The 19455-nt window shown below is 41.4% G+C and overlaps 1 protein-coding gene across 4 annotated transcripts in view; it reads left to right on the top strand.

The window, feature by feature from the left end:
- Window positions 1-19455, top strand: part of GNA14 (G protein subunit alpha 14) — a 202532-nt gene that overhangs the window by 42281 nt on the left and 140796 nt on the right. Inside the window, exon 1 of one of the 4 annotated variants that reach the window (XM_079927172.1) lies at window positions 1769-3585. The exons of the other annotated variants lie outside the window; for them this stretch is intronic. The gene's annotated coding sequence lies outside the window, so the exon portion shown is untranslated. Of the gene's footprint in view, window positions 1-1768; window positions 3586-19455 lie in introns of those variants that run through there. 4 annotated transcript variants of the gene reach the window in all.

Below are 19455 nucleotides of genomic sequence, written 5' to 3'. Positions count from 1 at the left end.
ACCTACCTTCCCCCGCCACTTCTTGCCATCTCCCTGCCCCGGCTCCCTAGTAATTTCTCCTAGGAGGAATAATTGATGATTGAAACTTAGCCCAGCCCAGGGAGAAAAGTGTGCATGCCTTGTGAGATGTGGACTTTCTCATGATTAAATACCTGATTAAAAAAAAATTTTTATTGAAGTATAGTTGATTTACAATGTATTAATTTCTGCTGTACAGCAAAGTGATTCAGTTATGTATATATATATATATACACACATATATATTCTTTTTCATATTCTTTTCCTTTATGATTTATCAGAGGGTATTGAATATAGTTCCCTGTGCTATACAGTAGGACCTTGTGTGATTTTTGTTCAATTAAAATTATTAATCAAACGCCTGCTTATATCTAATGCCAGGCCAGGCATGGGTTCTGTCTCACAGGGCTTGTACTTCAGGAAGGGCAATAAAGTAAAAATACAAAGTATTATACTACAATATACTGTAGTGTTAGTGTTATGGCAGGGACATGCCTTAGCAAATACAGCTTATGAGAATTGAAAAAGAGGAAGAAAAATCATTTCTAAAACCAAAGAATCAAGGAAGAATTTATGAAGGGCTTAGGATGGGTAAAGCTTCGATCAGGAACTGCAAATTCAAATGCCTTTGGAATGCCAAGCCGATAACCTAATGAGTAAATCAGGCTGGTGTAACACTATAGGGAGTGGTGGTGACAGGAGTAAATCGGAGAAAGTTTGTCTCTCCTAAAGTTTTGGCCACTGCTCAGGCCAACCCAATGGTTTCCACCCAACAATGTAGGCCCAGAGTGGCCAGATCTTATGTTTTATGAGAATGTAGAAATCGTTCTTGGGTGAAATCTCCCAATTTTTTACAACTGATAAAAACAAGCTAAGATTCCACGCAAGTAAACATGAACACACACACATACACACACACGTATTTAAATGTTGGGGGATGGACTGAAGCACCCCAGGCAGAGAGAGCAAAGTGTTGGACGGGAACGAGAAACTCGGGTGGTTCACATGAAGCTGGAACACTGAGTGCATGAAGGGCTTTGTGGCAGATCTACTTGGAAAGCAGGTCAGAGGACCTCGCATATCAGACAGGAAGATTGAACCTTATCCTCTCGGAATGCGGAGTCACTGAAAGTTTTTGAGTGAGGGAAAGGAATTACCAGATAGTGGACTAATCTGATGCACTACAGAGATGCATTAAACCAGAGAGGGCGAGGCTCTGTGCCTACTCATTTATATACCCCTGGGCCACGTGTTTCCTAGAGATTATGCCGTCTCACCCTAACACGCTAAGGGAGAGGGAGATGTTGCTAGTTATGTTTGCTTAACACATGAGCAAATGGAGGCTTCCAAGAGTTCCCCCAAGATCATAGCTCGGGAAGGGAGGGGTCAGGATTTGAATCCAGAGACATTTGATTCTAAAGCCTGCATAGTTAGCCTCTCTGGTGTACCCAGATTTAGAGAGAGAGAGAGAGAGAGAGAGAGAGGTCTATTATTTCTTTTAATCTACTACCTTTATCTTCCTGTCACTTCACCAAATAATCAAAGATCCGAACGCAAGGATGGAGCAACCAGTAATCAGTTCACCTAGAACGGCTGAAATTGTTAGGAAGCAATTTGCTGTGAGAGGGAGAGCTCTGGCTGTGGGAAGAGCATGCATGATCAGGTCAGTTCTCCTTGGAAACAGTGGCTGATTATCCTGAAAGTACAGGATTTCACTGCAATGTCTACCTTCCTAGAGGGTGAGGCACATCTCCTGAAGCATGTTGACATTGTCATTCGTTGCTGTATATGAGATAACTAAGTCTACTGATTCCTTCTAGGTTGTGACCCAGGTTTCCTGTTCCTTGGGAGGAATGTGGAATCTCTCACCCCAAAGCCAGGTCTGGCATGTGGTCCACACTCCTGACCTGTGGCAGTAGTGATTTCAAACATCACTACATTCAAATATGCTTAAGGTGTACAACATGTCGTTCTTACTTATTTATATACCTGGCTTTGTGGTTTTCTAATCAGAAAAGTGAATAACATAAAGTTTAAGATCCACTTAAGTTCTGGAATTTCTTAGTTCTTTGAACATGAGCTGACAACTGTCAGTAGACCTATGGAACAGTTGGACAGAACGTATGAAATCAGGCTGTCATGAAAAATGTGGGACATCTGGTCGCCATGCCATATCTCCAGCAAAGAAGAGGGACAGTTTCAGGGCTCATAGAAAACGTGAAATTGTGCTTGCCATCTGTGTCTTTAGATCACTTTGGTTTTGTTGGGGTCTTATGGGTATTCCCTCAACAATGTGCACACACCAGTTTCCTTCAGTGCAAAGCCTGAGCTCAGAAACTTTATTTTGCAGGGAGAAATTGCTTAGTAACTGACTACCAAGGGTTAGGAAAATGATGGGGAGTTTGGCTGAGTTTAAACTTGACATTGTACTGGTTTCCTTATTCTTAAGCATTGGTTTTCTCATCATTTTGGAGGGGAAAGGCATGATTATACTCTTACTCAGCGTTTCCCTGACTATAAAAGACATAAGTTGCAAAACATCATTTTAGGACATTAAGTTCTCAGTACTGAAGGCAGTAACTCTGATGGTCACACTTAATTAAAATCCTAGAGACTGTGCCTTCGCTGGCAACTCCAACCATCAGTGTTTCTTTAGGTAAGCTAGTTCATACAATGTGTACCGACTGAAGGTTATAACCCAAGCAGAGAGGAAAAAGGCAATATCCAGCCACCCTCAGTGCTTGCTCCACCCTGGACGAACAAACACCATCTTCCCCTTTCGACAAACGCATATCTATAAAGGCAGAGCTGACCCATGCTATGGCTCTTGAGAATGCTAGGCAAGGAATGCCTGAACACCAAGATGATACGTTGAACAAGGAGTGTTCTTTGCTCTTCCAGGAACCTTGACTTCCTAATAAAAACCCGGCTCGCTTGACTTTGTGTACATAAAATTTCTAGGTCAAAGTCGAAAGAATTGGCAATACTAGCAGTGTAAGGCAGAGGCAGTCAGATAGCTTTGCTCTGAAAAGACTCGGAAATAAAGTGGCCTGGCCTATCAGAAAGTTAGACTGTTCCCACAATTAATGATTAGCTCATCGGGCCAGCAGGGCTTGCGGGAAATGCACCTGTGAAAACTAATGGCAGGTTTTGGTAAACTCACCCTAAAAGTTACTGAACTAGTTTCCTGGGGCATCCAAGGGTTCTGTGATTCTCAGCTTGATTTTTTTCAAATATGTTGCAATCTGTATGAAAATGGAAAAAAATGAAGATGCCTTTGAAGGCTGCCTCCAAAAGCTCTCTGTCATTTTGCTTTTCTTTCTTTCTTTTTTTTTCTTTTTCATTTTGCTTTTCTTAATGTGATTAACATGCGAACCCCCACGGTGTTCCTGAGCACTTTTAGGCAGTGGCTGAGAGCCAATTTGAAGAACTGACCATGCCTCTAACAGCTCAGAGCAACACAGTGTCAGTACATGGGTGGAATGGAGAAAGCTGTTAATTCTGTCTGGGGACAACAGAGGACTTCCTGGGGCTGAGGTGATCTCTGAATCGGATTCAGGCTTGACGGTAGGAGGCTGTCACCCCATAAAGAAGGGTGGTTACCGGCTTTCATGCTGTATGTGCTAAACAGTGCTGTAACTTGGGGTTTTATATTTAATACATTTTCCTGACGCTGTGCAGATTTATCTTGCTTCTATGGCCTCTGATTAAATGCTTTAGTTAAACTTTCCATATTTTATTCTTATCCCTTTTTTCATTCAGCCCTCAGACACTCATTAAGTATCTGTTTTTCTGGCTTCCTTGTTCCTGGGGAAAGCACTATACCAAACATAAAATTCTTACATATTTCCTTAGTCATTCTCCCGTCATGGCCAAGACATCACCAACCCCTGCTTGCTACTTGATGTTCCCCATTCATTCAAAATGCAATGATGAAAAATAGAAAGCATTTTATTGTTTGAGGTTCTGTGGTTACAAGCAACAGACACCCACTAACTTAAGCAAGTAAAGGAATTCATTGAAGGGGTAGGGAGTGTGATAGAGAGAATAATGGCCTCCCAAAGTTGTCCATATCCTTATTCCTGAAACTCGTCAGTATGGGTTTTTTAAAATTAATTTTTATTGGAGTATAGTTGCTTTACAGTGTTGTGTTAGTTTCTGCTGTACAGCAAAGTGAATCAGCTATACATATACATATATCCCCTAACCTGTCAGTATGTTACCTTACATGGCAAAAGGGACTTGAAGATGGATTAAGGCTCTTGAAATGGGGAGAGTAGCCTAGATTATCCAGATGGGTCCAATGTCGTCACAGGGGCCTTACAGAGGGAGGCAGCAGGGTCAGTCAGAGAAGGAGACATGATGACAGAAGCAGAGGTCAGAGGGATGCCATTGCCAGAAGGAGGCCACAAGTAAAGGAATGCAGTAATCTCTAGAAGCTGGAAACAGCAAGGTACGAATTCTTCTGTAGAGCCTCCAGAAGAAATGCAGACTTGTCAACCTTTTGACTTTAGGACTTCTGACCTCTAGCATTGTGAGAGGATAAATTTGTATGTGTATGTGTGTTTTTTGAGGTGAAGTTTACATAACACAAAATTAACCATTTTAAAATGAACAATTCAGTGGCATGTAGTATATTTTCAAAGTTGTACAACCACTAATTTGTCTGGTTCCAAAACATTCTCATTACCCCTAAAGGAAACCTTGTACCTATTCAGGAGATGCTTCTCATACCTCTGTTCCCCCTTCCCCTGGTAACCACCCATCTGTGTTCTGCTCTGTGGATTAATCTGTTCTGGGCATTTCACACAAATGGAATCATATGTGACCTTTTGTATCTTCTTTCACTTACCACAATGTCTTTGAGGTGCATCCACGTTGCAGCCCGTCTCACCTTCATTCCTTTTTGTGGCTGAATAATATTCCATTGTGTGGATGTACCACAGTTTGTTTATCCGTTCGTCTGTTGATGGACATTCGGGCTGTCTTGACGTTTTGGCTGTTGTGACTAGTGCTGCTGTGAATATGCATGCACGTGTCTTTACTTGAGTACCTGTTTCCAAGTCTTTTGGATATAAACCTAGGATTGAAATTGCTGGATTGTGTGGTAACTATATGTTTAACTTTTAACTGCCAAACTATTTTCCTTAGCAACTGAATCATTCTATACTCCCATCAGAAATATACAAGGGTTCCAATTTCTCCACATCCTTCTCAATACTTATTAATTTCACTTTTCCTTTTAAAATAAACTATAGCTATCCTAGTGAGAATGAATGCTATCTCACTGTGGTTTTGAGTTGCATTTCCTAATGACTAATGATGTTGAGCACCAATTTTCATGTGCTTGTTGACCATTTGTATATCTTATTTGGAGAAATGTCTATTCAAGTTCTTGGCCCATTTTTTAATTGGGTTTTGGTTTCCCCAAGTTGTGGAAAAGATGCTCTGGGATTCTGGGTCATAGGAATTAATGGATGGTCTATCTGAGTCATTTCTTCTAAGATGTATCTATTTGAATTTCTTTCAATTCTTAGGTCCTTGATTTAAGAGGGGCACAGGGGCTGGTATAGCCTGAGGAATGTTCAGTCCCTAGGTTGGTCAGAAGAAAGCAGACTTCCTTGATTGCTAGTACCACTAAGCCTGCATGTAAATGAAATAGAAGTGCTATCACCAGAAGAAAGGTGAATGGATGCTGGAAAGGCAAAAACGAAAGGGATCCACATAGACATACAAAGTAGATAATACTGAAGAAAAACAATAAAACAAACAAACCAACCCTAATGTGATAGAGACTTTAAAACTCTGATAGGGGCTTCCCTGGTGGCACAGTGGATGAGAATCTGCCTGCCAATGCAGGGGACACGGGTTTGAGCCCTGGTCTGGGAAGATCCCACATGCCGCAGAGCAACTGGGCCCGTGAGCCATGGCCGCTGAGCCTGCGCGTCTGGAGCCTGTGCTCCGCCACAAGAGAGGCCGCGATAGTGAGAGGCCCGTGCACCATGATGAAGAGTGGCCCCCACTTGCCGCAACTAGAGAAAGCCCTTGCACAGAAACGAAGACCCAACACAGCCATAAATAAATAAATAAAGAAAATGAAGAAAAAGAACTCTGATAGTCCAAGAGATAAATCTGGAATTATTAAATGGGGAAGATGTAGCAGAAGACAAGCACCAGTAAAAAAAAAAAAAAAAAAAAAAAATAGAGGGTTCAGTGGATAGACATCACAAGCTCCATCATTTTGGGCAAACTGTCTGGGACAAAGGAGGTGATGATCCTGTTTGTTCTGCACTGGTCATACCCCACTTCAGATGAGCAACTCCATCTTGTGTCACTACCTTGAGGGTCACACAGGCAAAGTAGAGCATGTTCAGAGATGAGAGGCCAGGGGACTGGAATCATGCCACTGGAGTAATGGTCAGAGAAAATGCATGTTTAGCTGAATAAGATTCTGGGCAAGAGGATATAGGCCATGATGAATGTACTCGAAATGGGGAGGATCAAGACCAAGATCTCAGTAGCTGAAGAAAATGGAAGTCCATTTCCCACTCACATCACAATCCCAGTAGGTCTGTGATGGTAAGAAGTGAGTTCAGCTTCGTGGATCATGTGTCTCCACCTTCCTCCAGACTTTTGCCTCCTCATGCAGTTAGGGAAGAGGGGAAAAGAGTGAGGAGCCTGTGTGTGTTTGTGCGTGTGTGTGTGTGTGTGTGTGTTTGGACCACTCCCAGCTGCTCTGCACAGCACTGCTCACATTCCGTGGGCTAAAACTCATTTACATGGATACGCCTACTGCAAGGAATGCTGGGAATGTAGTCTTATTGAGAAAGAAATGGTGATGTGGCTGTTAGTGAGCACGATCACTTTCCCAAGGCCATGCATAGTGGGCCTACAATTCTGGGAAAGCAAGATTGATTAATTACTGACACTCCCAGGAGGAAGCAAGCAGGAAAATTGCCTTTGCTCTCTCGTTCTCATTAGCGTGGCCTCTTCATCTCCTTTTCTTGCCATTTCTTTCTCTTTTCCTTCCCCTTTACAGATTTTAACATTGTGTTGACTCTGACTTCATGACTTATGAAACTTGCTCTTCCTTTCCTGCCTCTTTGATTAATTTTATTAATTATGATTAATTTTATTAATGAATTATGACTGCAGTTAAAGGTTTTATACTACACACAGTGGGTAGAACAAATGAATGGCTCATGGTCCAAATGTGCCTTGAAGTCTTGGCAAGTTAAGTGTGTGTATGTATCTTTGTGTGTGTGTGTGTATGCACGTGCATGCACCTGTTTAACCATTGTGTAATATCCAGTAAAATTTGAGATGCAATTTTCCCTTGAAATATCATAAAATCTGGCAACTCTGGGTCTGCATGTCCATATGGGCAAAGAATAGCAAGAATAGAAGGCATGCATTCTCCATACTGCCACAGTCTCTACTAATCCTTATTACTTCTTAATGCTAAGACCTAGAGTCAGTTTCCACCTATTATCACGTGTGTGTGTGTGTGTGTGTGTTTTTAAAAATACTCTTCTCTCTTTATGATTTTGTGACCCCTTCCTGACTGTTGTGGGCATTTGAGTTTGGGATCACTGGCTTTTCCTACTGTTACTTCATCTGAAACATAGGTTAGAGTGAAGGGTGGAGGGGATCACAACACCAGAGACAAGGTAGGATGAGGGGTGGGGGTTAGCCAAGGATGCCAGCATATTTATTACATAGTGCAGGGGAGGCCAGCTGATCGTATGGAGCAGTAGTCTCCAAATCTTGATTGTACACCTAATCAGAAAAATAATACTTGCATACGTACCCATCAGAGTAGGAATTATTACCTAAAAATTATATGCACATACTCCTGTTATTTCCAGATGCAATATACTCTCAAGATCATAATTAAAGGACTTCCCTGGTGGCACAGTGGTTAAGAATCTGCCTGCCAATGCAGGGGACATGGATTCGAGCCCTGGCCCGGGAAGATCCCACACGCCGTGGACCAACTAAGCCTATGTGCCGCAACTACTGAGCCTGTGCTCTAGAGCCTGTGAGCCACAACTACTGAAGCCCGTGCACCTCGAGCCTGTGCTCCACAACAAATGAAGCCACCGCAATGAGAAGCCTGTGCACGCAACGAAGAGTAGCCCCCACTCGCCGCAACTCGAGAAAGCCCGCGTGCAGCAACGAAGACCCAACACAGCCAAAAATAAATAAATAAATAAATATATATATATAAAAAAATCATAATTAAAGAAGGCTATATGTCCATATTCCAAATAACCATTATAATTTTGGATTTCTGGTCCAACTTTTTGGTTGGCAGATGTAGGTTCTTAATGGCATCTTTAATTAGCAGTTTCTTGACATTATTTAAGCCTCATACATTTTGTGAGGGTTAGTTTAATTGAAACTAGTTAATGCATTCTGTAAATTCTGTGACATACACATTTCAGCATATGGCAGTGAGCTGAATGGGAATGAAAAAGTTGGTTCACCTCTGACAACCCCGTCTGAACTGCAGAATTTTATTTCTACCCTTTTCTTAGGATTCCTTTCATTCATCCTGATGGGAGGCCATTTGACAGATGAAGGTACCTGTGTTTGTTTAGATTTAAAATTTTAGGTAAAATTAACACAAATAGAATTCTAATACTTCCTGTGGATCAGTGGAACATCTTGTTTGTTTGTCCCCTGGATGACCCACTTTGGGTCTACTGGTAGAGGGGTAGAGCCTTGCTACTCAAGGAGTGGTCCCCAGAACAGCGCTGGCATCACCTGGGAGCAAGTTAGAAATACCGACTCTCAGACTGCCCTCTCACACAGACGTAATGAGTCAGAATCTGCATTTTAACAAGAATCCCAGGAGATTTGTATGCACAGAAAAGTTTTAAAAACATTAATTAATGGGACAACCAAGGATCTGTGTGTGTGTGGGGGAGGATGTTAGGGGGCAGGAGGCATGTAGAGGAGATAATAGGATCTCATCATAACCTTTTTAGACACTAGACACAGTAGTGAGGATGTTCAGCCTCTTCCCAGACCTATACTCAGAAGTGTGTCAGTTGACCATACTTCTCAAGACAGTCTACAGATTCAGTGCAATCCCTATCAAATTACCAATGGCATTTTTCACAGAACTAGAACAAATAATTTTAAAACTTGTATGGAAACACAAAAAGTCCCTGAATAGCCAAAACAATTTTGAGAAAGAAGAATGGAGCTGGAGGAATCATACTCCCTGACTTCAGACTATACTACAAAGCTGCAGTCATCAAAACAGTATGATAGTGACACAGAAACAGAAATATAGATCAATGGAGCAGGATAGAAAGCCCAGAAATAAACCCACACACCTATAATCAATTAATCTATAACAAAGGAGACAAGAATATACAATGGAGAAAAGACAATCTCTTCAATAAGTGGTGCTGGGAAAACTGGACAGCTCCATAGAAAAGAATGAAATTAGAACATTCTCTAATATCATATACAAAAATAAACTCAAAATTGTAAATGTTAGACTGGATACTATAAAACTACTGAAGGAAAGCATTGGCAGAACGCTCTGTGACATAATTCGCAGCAATATCTTTTTGGATCCATCTCCAAGTATAATGGAAATAAAAACAAATAAACAAATGGGACCTAATTAAACTTAAAAGCCTTTGCACAGCAAAGGAAACCATAAACAAAAGAAAAAGACAACCTTGCAGAATGGGAGAAAATATTTGCAACTGGTGCTACCGAGAAGGATTAATCTCAAAAATATACAAACAGCTCATACAGCTCAATATCAAAAAAACCCCAAACAACTCCATCAAAAAATGGGCAGAAAACTTAAATAGACATTTCTCCAAAGAATACATACAGATGGCCAAAAGGCATATGAAAAGATGTTCAACAACGCTAGAAATGCAAATTAAAACTACAGTGAGATATCACCTCACACCAGTCAGAATGGCCATCATCAAAACGTCTGCAAATAATAAATGCTGGAGAGGGTGTGGAGAAAAGGGAACCCTCTTGAACTGTTGGTGGGAATGTAAATTGATACAGCCTCTATGGAGAACAGTATGGAGGTTCCTTAAAAAACTAAAAATAGAACTACCATATGATCCTTCAATCCAACTCCTGGGCATATATCCAGAGAAAATCATAATTGGGGGAGAATGAATACATGTATATGCATGGCTGAGTTGCTTTGCTGTGCACCTGAAACTATCACAACATTGTTAATCGGCTATACTCCAATATAAAATAAAGTTAAAAAAAAAAGGATACATGCAACCGAATGTTCATTGCAGTACTGTTTACAATAGCCAAGACATGAAAGCAACCTAAATGTCTATCAACAGATGAATGGATAAAGAAGATGTGGTACATATATACAATGGAATACTACTCAGCCATAAAAGGTAGGAAATAATGCTGTTTGCAGCAACATGGGTAGACCTAGAGATTATTATACTAAGTGAAGTAAGTCAGACAGTGAAAGACAAATACCATGTGATATCACTTACATGTGGAATCTAAAAAAATGATACAAATGAACTTATTTACAAAACAAAAATAGAATCACAGACATAGAAAACAAACTTATTGTTACCAAAGGGGAAAGGTGGGAGGGGAGGGATAAATTAGGAATTTGGGAGTAACATATACACACTCCTATATATAAAATAGGTGAACAACAAGGATCTACTGTATAGCACAGGGAACTCTACTCAGTATTTTATAATAACCTATATGGGAAAAGAATCTGAAAAGGAATGGATATATATATATATGTATAACGGAATCACTTTGCAATACACCTGAAACTAACCCAACATTGTAAATCAACTGTTCTTCAATTAAAAAATGTAAAAAAAAAATTTTAAGAAGTGGAGGCACATAGAACTATGATGAAAAGATTTTTAAAAATCTTCAACTCCTCAACCAACTTGAAGATAAAGCAAAAACAATTAAAATCTCAAACAAAAGTTTACTGGAATTTCATGAACTTACAGAGAAAGCATTTGTTTTGGAATCTGGAGTCAGAGGAGTCCAGATCTGTGCAATGGTGTTGTTGTTTGTTGTTGTTGCCAAAGCGTCCACATTTCCCAGCTGCCTGCAATTTATCTGCCTTGTTAGCTGGAGGGCTAATGACCTCAGGAGTACGCTTAATGCTTTCTATCTCCCTTGGCTCTTTTCTTTCTTCCTGTGCCTCCAAACTTGAACTCCGCGTTTAAGGCCTTTTGCCTCCTTTTCCTGAGCAAATTCAAAAAACAAAGGCTTTGCTGTCTCTTGCTTTGTTTGGGAATTAGGGCAGTTGGAGACGTGGTAAAGCTCTTGCTTACCCCAGGACACCTAAGCCTTGCACCGGTGGGTCTGCGGGGAAGTCTCCACGCATCCTTCTGTATGCATTGTGACCAAAACACATGTCAAACCCGTGAGCCGAGGAGGAGTGGGAATGATTGGTCAAGTTGTAGAGGGTAGCGCTGAAGGTGGGAATATAGTGGGTGAGTGACTGACCACAGTGGAGGGAAAGTGCAGCACGGAGGGCCTGCTGAGACTGTAAACTATAACTGAATAGCAGCACACGTCTCACATATACTGTAGCTGCTTTTGGGCTTTCATGTACAGAGTAGGATTAATTTAGGGTTGGTAGCTTTGGGTACCCTGGGTGGAGAAACACTGGAAGGTGAAAGTAAAGTGCTGGTGAAAGGGAATTAAAATGATAGGACACGTGATCCAGGCTGTGTAGAAAAGAAAATGAAGCCAGGAGGAAAAATACTTTGAGGCACAGTGAGGGCTTCAAGGACAACAAGGTATAGATGAGCTTCAAGGAGGTGAGTTGATCTGAAGCTGTGATCGGAGAGTAGGATGTAGGATTGACGATTTCACAAATGGAAGGTTCCATCTGGGGTCCCAGATTTTTCCTGCACCTCTTCTTCTTTGAATTAAGCTTGGCCTGTCCCCCGTGAATTTAAGGTGGCAGAAGAGATCCATTAACAGATGAAACTGGGTGATGGGAGATTATAACAAGCATACACAGGAGTATGGGGTCAGCGCTGTTTCTTCTAGGGATTCAGGAACCTTGGGGCCTAAGGATTCTGTGACTGGGCCAAACTGTGGGAACATAACTTCCTGTCACTTGAGATTCAACTTCAGTGACCTGCCTTGTCCATCAAGCATTTATTTCCTAGAAGAGAGAATCTTATTGGGTCGATTTTGTCAATGCCCAAACCAAAGTCTTTTGCGCCAAATCTACTCTGAATGTGGACCTTCCTTATGTTTGGCCAATGTGTAGTTGTCTGTGACTAAGATTGGGTCCAGGGCAATCCTCTGTGGCAGAAAACACTTACAGCAGTGTTAGACCTGCGCAGTCTCCTAGGAATTTCGACTCGCCCAGGAAACAACAAGAGTCGGAAGTCGATGCAAAACGCAAGAGGTTTATTGAAGGCCGGTGCACCGGGGTTCCTTGGTCCTCACGCAGGAGGTCGAAGAAGGAACCCTTTTGGGCGCGAATATGTCAGTTTTATAGGTTCCCACTTCCCCGTATGTAAATTATAGATTTGGTTGTGTTCTCCTGCTGATTGGTCCCGGCTCAGGCTCGGACCAGAGAGGGAACTTGTCCCCAGCTGCCTGATTGGTCTTTGACAGACACCTTTTTTACATTTTGTTATCTCCCTCCTTCTCGGAAGGGGGCCGGACATCCTGGAAATTCACCCATTGTCTAAGAAGCCCCTATTGTCTGGAGAGTTCTTAATCATTAGCTGGAACAATGTCCCTCGAGTCCCACAGCAGTTAGTATGCACAGGCCCATTGACTCGTGTTATTCACAACGACCTCACGAAGTAGGTATTCGTATTAACTTCACTTTACACATGAGGAAACTGAGGCACAGAGAGGTTATATAACTTGCCCATGTGTACATAGCCTGGAAGTGGCAGTGCCAGCTTATCTGGCCGTGGAGTCCATGCTCTCAACTTCTCTATGTGGCTGCGTCTGAAAAGAAATGATTCCAAACATGTTTCTTAAAACGTGACAGCAGCCTTCATAGTTTCCTCCCACAGCTTGTGCCGGTCTAGCAGATAACTAAGGCTTCTTGTGGTCTCTGTGATGTGGGTCCTTCTCCTCCCCCACTCCCACCCCACACGAAGCCTACAAGAACTGCAGGTGGATCTGCTTATCTGGTGGTGATGTAAGTTATCACTCAAACTGGGACAGTCTGAGAGTGAATGCGGGCACTGTTAATAGCTATGCTGGTACCACAGGCACAAACTAGGACTGCCCGGGGCAAAGCAGTACGTATGGTCACTCTAGTTATATGATATATATTACATGAGAATTGAAAGAATCCATATGTGGACCTATAATATTTCTGATCTGCCAGAGGAAGACAAAAATTCCAAATCCCAAAATGCCTGATTGATAATAGGTGCATAATAGATTTTGAATGGATAAATAACTAGGTTCCATTATGTCCCCAAGGTGCGTGGAGAAGGACAGAAATATATCGCCAGGAGCAAGGAATGGTCCGAGCTAGGAAGTGCCAATGGGCCACTCATAGCAATAACTTCTGTCCAAGCACTTTGCAATTGAACAAGCTATTGACCTAAAGAAATCAGTCAGCAGGCCCAAGGGAAACTTATTAAATTCCGTTTTTGCATCTCTCTGTGAGACTGTCATTAAAATATCAGTATTTGGAGGAGAATTTGGGGTCCACTCAGCATAGCCTGCTGTAGAAAACAACCATAAATGGCTAAAAGGAGGAATAATAGGTCTTTGACAAGCCCAGGACCAGGGACTGCAGGCATCAAGAGTTCCTTTGAATTTGCAAAGCGAACATCACTTTACAAAACTGAAGAAACTTGATTCTTGGGAAATTGAAAGAATGTGCTCGAGGTCACAGAGCAGACATGAAACAAGCAGCTGGTCTCTGGTTCCAAGTCTTTGTTCTTCTCTGTTGTTGGGGGAGGGGGAGGGCTTGGGACACCCCGCTTCCTAGAGCTTCTGGGCCCAGTAGCATTGGGGTTTGGGGGAGTGGTTGCAGGATGTGAGAGAGAGCAAGTGGTTCACGTTGGCACAAAGCATTCTCACCTGAAGACGGTGGTGAGCCCCACCTGCCCTGCTCCTTTGCACTCAGCTGGCTGTAGCCAGCCTTAGAGTGAAGACCTCTCACTTGTTCAGGGTGCCTGAGGGCTAGCCACATAATCTGGTATCCCAATTTTACAGGAGTGGCAGAGGGTGGGACTAATGACCGGATCTTAGCGATCCTGGTTAGAGACAGCCTATCCCATCTCCGCATCACACTCCCAGCCTCCCAGGGTTGGACTCCCAAGGAATAGGACAGGAGCAGTGACCTGGCAATTGCCCCAGACATCATGACCAGTGTCACCTTATATAGTCTGGGATAAGGGCCACGGCGTTCTCTAGGTCCATGAGGCTTTTTTTGAGATGGCAGTCAATTTGGAAGGATTTATTATTTCTGAAAACGATGGATCTCTAGTTTTACTGGAGTATTTTAGATGGATGCCTAGTCTCTGCCCCTCTTACCCAACTGGTCCATTCCCTTTTCTGGTAATGAATCCTCTTTGTGTTTGAAACCTATTTCTTTATAAGGACAAAATCTGTGCAGAAATGAGGCACTTGAGGATTTCAGCTAAACTACAATATGGGAAACATTAAATGAGGGTAAGATTTTAAGTGAGATAAGTGTTGGAAAAACAGTCATTACTGTTCAAACTGAGGATCTGGATATACTCGCACAAAACTAATTTTTTCATTATCATTCAATTTTTAAAATTTTGTCTTTTAAGGTAGCCTGTGCTAATCTATAATTTAAGATTGTAGCACTTGTGACCAAACTTGTTCCTTTCATATTATATATTAAGATTTTTCACCATTATTTTTATTCCAACAGCTGAGTCATATTGGAAACACAATGTAGAACAAGTTCTAAACAAGGTTTTCAAGTGATATAAAACTGTCATTGGCCCTAGACATAATACAGTTTTCTGGAATTATGTGAGAGACTGAAACCACTGAGGCACGGATAGGACAGTCCCAGAGGTCCTCACATAAAAGCGAGGCAAGACTTCATCTTATTGCCATGATCATTCATTGTTTCGCTCCATCACCCTTGGTCTGCTGTTTGTGGGCTCTGATGATGAGTGTCTTCACAGTAAAGTGATATGAACTCTTAATGGTGAGAGAGGAGTATTTATGATTTCTTTGTTTACTTCCATAAAAAAACATGACTCCTTGGAGAACAAGAGTTTTGGATCATTTGATGGGAAAAACAAATTTACTGCAGAGCTGTGTCAGCAGCTGAGCCAGACACTGGGGTACTGGGATCTGTCGTAGCCTGAGGAGGTTATGAGTTCACCATCAAAGCAGCCCCCTGGAGCTCCGGTAGTGTGACCAGAAATTCCAAAGACCTTCCTTCAAAATCTTTTTCTGTCTTCCTGTTTCTGGATTCTACAGAGCCCTCTTTGAAAGTGGTCAATAAATAGGCAGGTTCCCAGAGTGTTTAGTTTATAGATAGGGAATACGAGTAGTTTAAAAGAGGCTATGCTAAAATGATTCTAATTGTGTTGACCGTAAACTAACTCTCTCCTGAGAGCCCTTTTGGCAAAGAGAAGTCTTCTCTGATGACAGCCTTGGCGGGGGGAGGGCCCCATTGGAATATGGTTGGACTTGAGCGTTGGTAAAAACACCTTGACTTGAATCCACTAAAGGCTTGTGACTATCAGACCCACTCATTAAATGTCTGAACAGATGAAGGATAAGCTGTGTTCAAGGTGTGAGAACTGTACTCTGTTTTATTGCTATACTAACCAAATTGGCAAAGCTCTGAACTTTCATTTAGGGGAAAATGGAATTTATCTGAAATTCTTTCTTTGAAGTATAGAGTGTTTAAGAAAGGATGGGGCAGATACTCTTCTTTTTCCCAAAGTAGTAAATTCAGGTGTTCAAGCTTATACAGCCTGGTAATAAGTAAAATGAGTTCTTGAGTGATTTTAACTTAAGATGAGGGATATTTTTCCCCTCATTAACTCTTCAAACAGCCCATGGATCATATTAGCGAGTGCTGCTTTGGGTGTCTAGCCTAAGGCCCTTAGTTTCCAAGTGCTTGTAGAGGAGTAGGAAGGTAACTGCTCCAAAGGAAAGTCCTGTGTGATTGATTAGATTTTGTGCATGCACATACTGCTGCCTTTTGGGAAAGGTTAGAATTTAGCAAAGAAGAGGCATAAGTTTCCGAGCTGTTTGCTGATAAGGTGGGGTTCAGATGTTTGGCATTTTCAGGTTAGCATATCAGGCTCATATCTTCATAATGTAATTCACTGTGGAAAATGTTTTCTGTGTTTCAGAGAACAGTCATAAACTGGAGAAGGTTTAAAGTGTTCATCATCCCTTTTGTTACTGAGTTGTTATTGGATGGAGTCATGGAACATACAGCATAGACGTTTGAGGGAATGAGCGTAGGTTTTTAGACCATGGAGAATATAAGAAATGACTGACTGGACAATTCAGTTGTGGTCATTATATAAGGAATGTGGAGGGGAAGGTGGGAAACATTAACCTCTAGGCCCTATCTAGTTATTGGGGTTATAGCACCTTATTAATTCCTTTTTTATGAAGCTCACAAATGCATCAACTGGAAATCTTCAGTGGTAGTATCATTAAATAGTATAAGATGAATGTTACTCTGTGAAAATAGGTTGTTTCTCAAACTATTTCACTTCCATCTTCTTAAGCAGAAAAATAAAAACAAACATTTATGCTTTCAAATTTTAGATGGGAAGTAAAGTATCTTATATTTTTAAAAATTCTAATAATTTAAAACTTTAAAAAATATTCAGGATACTATCATAGCTAAAAAATAAAAATGCATAGATTTTCCAAGAGCACCAGTCATAATTATTTTGATCTTTGCCCTATCTGATCTCTGGACAAATAGCAAAGCAAATCCTCTTTCTTTCAAAATCTCTCTCCCTTAACAAACCATAACATAGAACCAAAAATACACATACCAGTAGTTCTGTGCTTAGGAGAATTTTTATATCTCTCAATTAAAAATATGAAATAGTAGAAGGTTTTGTTTTATCAAATTGAAAATAAATGTTCATTGCTGCTACCAATTAAAAATTCCTTGCAGTTCCATTTCAGCACCACGGATAGCACCACATGGTGCTGCTTCCCTCTCCCCAATTTTAGTCACTCCATCTCTGGCCTGACAAGGCGGTTTAGGGATGACTGTGACACCATAAATAGTACTTATGCTTGGCGTTACAGTGAAATCACCTGAGGAATATCCCAGTGTCCATTCCGCACCACTCTGACCAGTTAAATCAGACTATCTGGGGTGGGTCCCAAGCATTAATTTTACTTCTTAAAGCTTTCTGGCCTTAAAACCAGTAACAACTGGTAATTTCTAGGGAATGGGGTGGCTGTCTTCTAAAATAGAGATTCTCAGACTTAATTGCCCCTTAGAATTACCCAGATAACTTAAAAAAAATCATTACCTGGGCTTGTCCCTAGACATTGTAACTCAAGTGGCCTGAGTTGGGGCACAGACATCGCTAGTTTAAAAAAAAAACAAAAACAACCATTCCAGGTGATTCTAATTAACAAGGTTGCCTAACAGTACTCTAAAGTAAGACCTGAAATTAATTTTTTTTCATGTGGAAAGTTTAGGCGACTTTGATATTTCAGTAGGAGCCCCACATTCTAGAAGGAAGCAATGTCTAGTTTTTATGACATTGGACTTGAAGTTGAGAAACTTGGATTCTAGCCAGATTTGAAATCAAAGGGGACCCCAACAGCTACTTTCTGTACCTTGCCTGGGCCAAAGCCCCGACCCTAAATGTAGAGCAACAGCATGAAGTGTGAAATCATCACCTTCTTGCAACTTGTCACAAACATTATGTTTTGTGTCTAGATAAGGTTGGTGATTTCAAACTATCCTCTAGAGAAGTTAAAGTTTCCTTAGTAACCTTATTTACTTTACCCCCAGTGGGGCATGTGTCTGGCGGATTCATACTTCTTCAGTAAGTTAGGAGTGTGTGGCAGACATCAATTAGTGTTCACCAAATATTTTTCGTGCCCCTCTGTGCTTTCCCTCCTCCCTTGCTGTTATATCAGAGCCATGTGCTTTGAGCAGAGCGTCTCTTCTGGGGCAATGCAGGTAAGAGCCTACGTGCACTTCTTCTCTTCCTTTGCTGCCTCAAGGTTGGATGGACCATTGTTGCAGATAGCATAGCTTCAACATGGAGGAGGGCTGCCTGCCTGTGTGAGATTGAGTGTAAATCAAAAAGCTACTGAGATTATATACCAGAGCTTGTCTGATGTGACGGCTGCTGTTAATTGCACGTAATGAGATTCTCAAAGATTCGTGAATATTTCTGAGAGTGTCAGCTGATGAGAATCCTTATGTTACCACCCATTATAAAGTGAGAGGAGAATACATATGTACATTAATCCTTATGCTTCCATCTATTCAAATTAAGAGAAAAAACAGTAGATACAATATATGGATTCCAGGTTGTGTAAATGTTTTTTCTTCCATTATTCTTATCAGTAGTTCTCCTGTGTACATTTAACCACCTTTCCAAATTTGTGGCAACCTGGAAAAGAACCTCTTCATTTCACCTGAAATTACCAAACAGGTTCTTTCGTTCAGAAGTAAGGCACAGAAAATCGTGATTTCTCTCAACCTTGCTTTGCCTTTTTCTTCACACCTTAAATACCCATAAGGTCAAGTATATCACTCTGTTGCTGAGACTAGTTTTTACACCAAACCCTTGTTTACATTCAGTGCCAACTTGCTCCCCTGTGTTTCTTGCAGGTCCACTCTTTTGCTAAGCTGACTGTGTGCTGCATTCCCTTCTTCCCCGAGGTAGAGCTATAGGATGCCAACCCCCAAATTTCCCCCAACCTCTGGTCTAGTGACCACAGAGAAGCAGACACAGGTTAAAATAAACAAACAAATGGCGGTACCTAAAGGGTACAAGAAGTCCAGTTGTTTTGGGCCACTGACTGTCTTGAGCTATGGTGGTTCTCCACCTGATGTCAAGCATCCAGGTCTCTTAGAGGTTTTGATGAAAGATCTTTCTCATTCTACTGCTCATCCCTTGCCTTCCCTCCTTCCCACTTCACTCCCTCACAGAGCCTGCAGATGCCCTGGGAAGTGGAGCCAGCTTACTGGCATTCAACTCCTTGAGCACAGGTTGATTATATCCCAGTGGAGGCTGAAACCTAGATCTTCACTATAAATGCTCCCCTCTCCTGCATCCCCAACATGCTTTATACAGAAAGATTCAACCTAGATTGTTCTCTGGAAGTTTTCAAGGTTTGAGAAAAGTAATTTTCAAGCAGGGTATTAAAGTAACCTATAATCTAATTTTAGCTGAAATAGCGTTACTAAATGTTACTAAGTATTCATTTAGCACTAAC

This window comes from Stenella coeruleoalba (genome assembly GCF_951394435.1).
Source record: "Stenella coeruleoalba genome assembly, chromosome: 7".
Taxonomy (NCBI): domain Eukaryota; kingdom Metazoa; phylum Chordata; class Mammalia; order Artiodactyla; family Delphinidae; genus Stenella; species Stenella coeruleoalba.
Note: the sequence above shows the minus strand (reverse complement) of the source record. Positions and strands in the feature narration are given on the sequence as shown.